General features: G+C 37.4%; 1 protein-coding gene across 1 annotated transcript in view; it reads right to left on the bottom strand.

Annotated features, from left to right (window-relative positions):
- Positions 1-5,763, bottom strand: part of SLAMF1 (signaling lymphocytic activation molecule family member 1) — a 60,480-nt gene that overhangs the window by 3,310 nt on the left and 51,407 nt on the right. The gene's annotated exons all lie outside the window — the stretch shown is intronic.

The raw sequence follows: 5,763 nt of genomic DNA, 5'->3' as shown, positions 1-5,763 counted from the left end.
AGAGAGGAAGGGAGAGGGATAGTTAGAAACATCGATGAGAGAGAAACATCGATCGGCTGCCTCCTGCACACCTCCTACTGGGGATGTGCCAGCAACCAAGGTACATGCCCTTGACCGGAATCGAACCTGGAACCCTTGAGTCCGCAGGCTGACGTTCTCTCCACTGAGCCAAACCAGTTAGGGCAACTACTCTCCACTTTTCCTGATATAGAGCAAGGCTCGAAACTGAAGCACATGGTTTCTAATGGGAGAGAACTTAGAATCTCGTCACCTTAGGGGAGAGGTAAGGAACTGAAGGAGAAAAGGTTCCAGGTAGAACATGATCTTTCTCTTCATGTGTTTTGATGAGCTGCCATGTAGAAGAGAAATCGGGTTTGTCATGTAGAGTCCTTCCGGTTTAAACCCAGGTTGGAATTTTAGGGAAATCTTTTGTGCGATGTAATAAAGATTTTTCTAAAATAAAAGGTGCTCAAATGTGGGATGAATTGCATTGGGAAGCAATTGCATTGAAAATGCCTGGGTGGCTCAGGGCTTCTCATACTTCAATGTACCTATGATTTACCTGGGGATTCTCTTTCTTTTTTTATTGATTTCAGAGAGGAAGGGAGAGGGAGAGGGAGATAGAAATATCAATGATGAGAGAGAATCATTGATTGGCTGCTTCGTGCCCCCCAACTGGGGATCGAGCCCACAACCCAGGCATGTGCCCTTGACCAAAATGGAACCTGGGACCCTGCAGTCCGCCGGCTGATGCTCTATCCACTGAGCCAAACCGGGTAGGTAGGGATTTTCTTAGGAGGCTCGTTCTATTTCAGAAGGCCTGGGGTGGGGCCTGGGATTCTGCATTTCTAATAAGGTCCCAGGTGATGTTGCTAATGCTTGGTCTGAGACTATATTTTAATAAAAAGCAGATAGCCAACACTTTGAAAGTAATGTAGAAAGTAATTCAAACAGTAATTGCCTGGTTCAAATAGATGACTTCCAACATCCCCATACAATTTGTAGATACTGTATTTTGGAGAAATTTTGAATTTAAGGAAAAATTACTTGCAATAATGAGATGCACAGGAAGAATGTAAAACGATTTAAGAGACCTTGATCAACAGAAGCAACCCCTGCCTGTCTGACGGCCTGGGGGACGCTTCTATGGCCTGACTTAGAGGCATGGGGAGAAGGCAAAGAACGTAGCTTTTCACATCTCATTGAAAAGTTTAGGAAGAAGAGAAAAGTATAGTGGAAACACACGTAGTTTCATCACTTTAACACAATGTGGGTAGCAGGTTGTTAGATTTCTCTCCAGGATTTTTATCTAGGCTTAGGGGATTCTTTTAAACATGGGACAAAGAGTTTTCTATGTTATTATAGCCTTTATGAGGGTATTAAATAGCCATTAAAAACAAGAACAAAGGAAATATTAGTAAATGTGGATAATTGTCCATGTTATCACAATCTTTATAGAATATCACATAGGTATTGTAAATGTGGAAAAAAAACTATAAAGATGTGGGTAAGTCTTGTATGTTTAAAACATATATGAAATTAAAATAATGACCAAAAAGGAACATAAATTAAGAGGTGAACTTAAAGATGGAGTTAAAAAAAAATAAAGGTGAAGTTAAAGTATTGCCCAGGAAGGAAATACAGTTAGACTTTGATCAGTCAAGGATTCATTTCCTTATTTCTAGGGTAACCAATAAAAGATAGAAAAAAATTTGTTTAACTATTAACCTAATAGGCAAATTAAATAATAAAAATATAATTTAAATATCTTCTCAAAGAAACCCCTGGCTTCACCCCTGAATCCTGCCAAATATTTAAATTGTACCCAAACATTTCCAAAGAATAGCAAGGACATACATCCTGTAATGAGTTGAATTGTGGCCGGCTTCCCCAAAATAGGTTCACCCAGAATCTCAAATGTGACCTTATTTGGAATAGGATCTCTGTAGATATAGTTCCGGTAATAATTTCTAAATGAGGTCATGCGGGATTAGAGTAGGTCTTAAATCCAGTGATAAGTATCCTTACAAGAGACAGAAAAGGAGAAGCCACAGAGAGACAGAGAGAGGAAAGCTCTGTGAAGATGGATGCAGAAATTGGAGCGATGCAGCTACAAGCCAACAAATGCCGGGGAGTCCCCGGAGCCACCAGAAGCTGGAAGACGGAAGGAAAGACTCTCCCCCAAGGCCTCAGCTGGAGCCAGGCCCACTGACCGCTTCCTGTTGGACTTCAGGCCTTCAGAACTGTTAGAGAATCCATTTTCATTATTTGAAGTCACCAAGTTTGTAGTTGTTACAGTAGCACTAGGACACCAGCACACCCTAGCTTATTTTGTGAAGCTGGCATACTCTTGATAACAAAACCATTACAAGAAAGAAAGAAAAAAAAAAACTCAGACCAATTTCATTCAGAAACATAAACAGAAAAAAATCCTAAAGTATTAGCAAATAAAATCTGGCAAAAAGGACCAGACTAAATTGCTTCTATTCCAGGAATACAAAGTTGGTTTAATCTTTGCAAATCGGTGTAATTCAGTAGATAAATACAAAAGATAAATTTTTCAAAACCATAAGATTATATCAACAGGCGCAGTGTTGATAAAATTCAACATCAATTAATTCTTGATAAAATGTCTTAGCAGACCAGGATTAGAAGAGGATATTTTTTGTTCTTATTTTTGAATCTGTATTAATTTTAAAATTAATATTCAATGCAGTCAAGTTAAATCCAAATGCCTCCTTAAGAAAGAAAGTCCAGGCTTATAAATCTTATTCTATTCAAACAAATTTTAATAATTTCTGGGGAATTATACTCTTCAAAGGTTTTAAACTACATTCAGAAATTTTCAGTGCTTCATTCTCTTCGGAGTATTCAATTGTCTCACAACTTAACTTAGACTTTTAATTTGAAATGTCAATGTGACTAGGCCTTCATGTCTTTCATGTTCCCACACTTGTAAATATAAGACCAAACCTCTTATTCAATTACCTATTTTAAATTTAAGCACATGGATAATATTTCTCTCTCCTGGGCAACATTTTTATACATTTTAATTATTGCTAATATTTAAAATAGCAAATGTACATAGATTGGTCTTAAATAAGTGCTTGATTTACTATATAATTTTTACATAGTTTGAAGAGAAATTCTTTTGTGTTGCTGATAATCCTCACCAGAAGTTATCTTTTCCATTGATTTTAAAGAGAGTGGAGCATGGGAGTGAAGAAGGGAGGGAGAGAGAGAGAGAGGGTGAGAGAGAGAGAGAGAGAGAGAGAGAGAGAGAGAGAGAGAGAGAGAGAGAGAGAGAGAGAGAGAAACATCGATGTAAGAAAGACACAGATTGATTGCCTCCTGCACATGCCCCGACTGTGGCCAGGACTCAAAATTGCAACCCAGTTATGTACCTTTGACTGGAAATAGAACCAGAGACCTTTCAGTTTGTGGCTGATACTCTAACCACTGAGAACACCAGCCAGGGTGAAGAGAATATTCTTAATCAGATAAAAAGACAGTTATAAACAATGTTCAGCAAAAATCATATTTAATGGTAAGATATATGGTAAGATAGTGAACATTTTTCTTTTGAGTGTGGGACCACGCAAGGATACCATTGTTATCACTTCCATTTAGCATTGTGTGGGATGTCTCAGACAATAAAACAGGGCAAGAAAAAGAAAGTTATGTGAATTGAAAATGAAAAATAAAAACTATAATTTTTTTATAGGTGGCACAGTTGTGTACAGAAAAAAATTCCAAAATCATCTATAGATAAATGTCTGCAGTTTGTAAATGATTTAGCAATGTTGCAAATATAAAGTTAATATATAAAAATTAATTGTATTCCTATATGTCAGTAATAAATAGAAACTAAATTTTTTTTTAAAGATAACATTGCTGATAGTATCCCCAAACATTAAATGCTCAAATGCCAAATAACAGATTATGAAGAATGTACAACTACTCTCACGCAAAAAGCTGTAAAACATCACTTACAGAAATCAAGACTGAAATAAAGAAAAGTCTATGTCATCTTTTTAGTCTAATGACTTAGCTCTATAAATATGTTTGGTCTCCTCAAATTGATCAATGGAGTACTAATTAAAATTCCAGCAGGATTCTTAGGTAGAACTTGACAAAGTGAATTAAAAATATATATAGACACAGACAACAGCACTGTGATAGCCAGAGTGAAAGGGGCTGTGGGGTAGGTGGAGGTGGGCAAAGGGCAGGGGAAAAGGGGAAGAAATAAGACTTTACTTGGGGCAGTGGGTGCACGATGCAGTGTGCAGATGATGTTTTATTGAGCTTGCAACCTGTATGACTTTGTGAACCAATGCCACGCCAGTAAATTCAACTAAAAAATAAAATAAAATAAATAGTAAAAAAACTGAAAAAGACCTAAAATAGCTAAGAACTCTTGCAGAAGAACAAGTGAAAAAAATAATTTTACCAGATCTCAAACTTATGATAAATCAGTAATCACAGATTTGTAAAGATGGTGCAGGACTTGTGCAAGTATAAACAAATAGACCAATGGAGCAGAATAGACAACCTCAAAATAGATTCACACATACATGGCCCTTGGTCTATGATGAAGGTGGCACTGCAGTGGGCAAGGACAATCTTTTCGATAAATGGTCAATAGGCTACCCACATGGGAAAAATGAAAGTTAACCCAGCTTACATTCTACTCCAAAAATCATTTTCAGGTACTTAACAGAATAAATGAGAAAGATAAACCATACACCTTTAAGAAGATGGTAGAATATCTTCATTACCTGGAAGTAGAGAAAGATTCCTCAAACAAAACATAAAAAGTGCTACCTATAAAGAAAGAGATTACTTAGTGCTCTACACTAAAAAACAAAAAAATGGAAAGAAATTGTCTTCATCAAAAGGCATCTCTGGGAAATTGCAAAGGCAAGCCACAGAATGGATGAAGGTATTTGCTAACATGTAACTGCCAAAATGGTAAAAATATTTAAGAGCTTTACTAATCCATAAAAAAAAGTCTGGAACTCAAAAGAAAATGGGCTAGAGATTTAATAGCACTTTAAGAAAGAGGATATTATTAATATGGGCAATAAACATATGGGAAGTTTTTCAACTTCCTTAATAATGAGGGAAATGCAAAATAAAAATATAAAAATCCACATCCAACAGAATAACTAAAATTTAAAAGACTAACAATACCAAATTTTGATTATAATGTATAGCAACTGAAATTCTTATAACTATCCTATATAATAAAAGCCTAATGTGCTAAGTGTCTGACAGTTCATTCGACCGTTTGACCAGTCACTATGATGTGCACTGACCACTAGGGGGGAGATGCTCTGACCGGTTAGCTTGCTGCTGGGACCCAGTCTATTGGGACTGGGCAAGACGGGCCAGAATGCTCTAGAACCCTCCCTCCCTGCCCTGATCATGCACTAGTAGGGTCTCTTGGCCTGGCCTGTGCCCTCTAGCAATCTGGGACCCCTCTGGGGATGTCGGAAAGCTGGTTTCAGCCTGATCCCTGCAGGCCAGGCTGAGGGACCCCACCCATGCAGAAATCCGTGCACTGGGCCTCATTATAGCTAATCATACTCCCTTTAGCCTCCCTCTTAATATCTGCTCAACGTATCTGATAGAAAAGTAAGTTGTTACACCCACTTTGAAAAAACAGTTTGGCCTTATCTGGTAAATTTGAAGATATGCATACTCTATGATTCAGCAATTCTACTTCTAGGTGTATACCATACAAAAATATGTGCACATGTC

The sequence above is a fragment of the Myotis davidii genome, unplaced genomic scaffold (genome assembly GCF_000327345.1).
Source record: "Myotis davidii unplaced genomic scaffold, ASM32734v1 scaffold251, whole genome shotgun sequence".
Taxonomy (NCBI): domain Eukaryota; kingdom Metazoa; phylum Chordata; class Mammalia; order Chiroptera; family Vespertilionidae; genus Myotis; species Myotis davidii.
The sequence above is the reverse complement of the archived record's forward strand: the minus strand, read 5'-3'. Positions and strand labels throughout refer to the sequence as shown.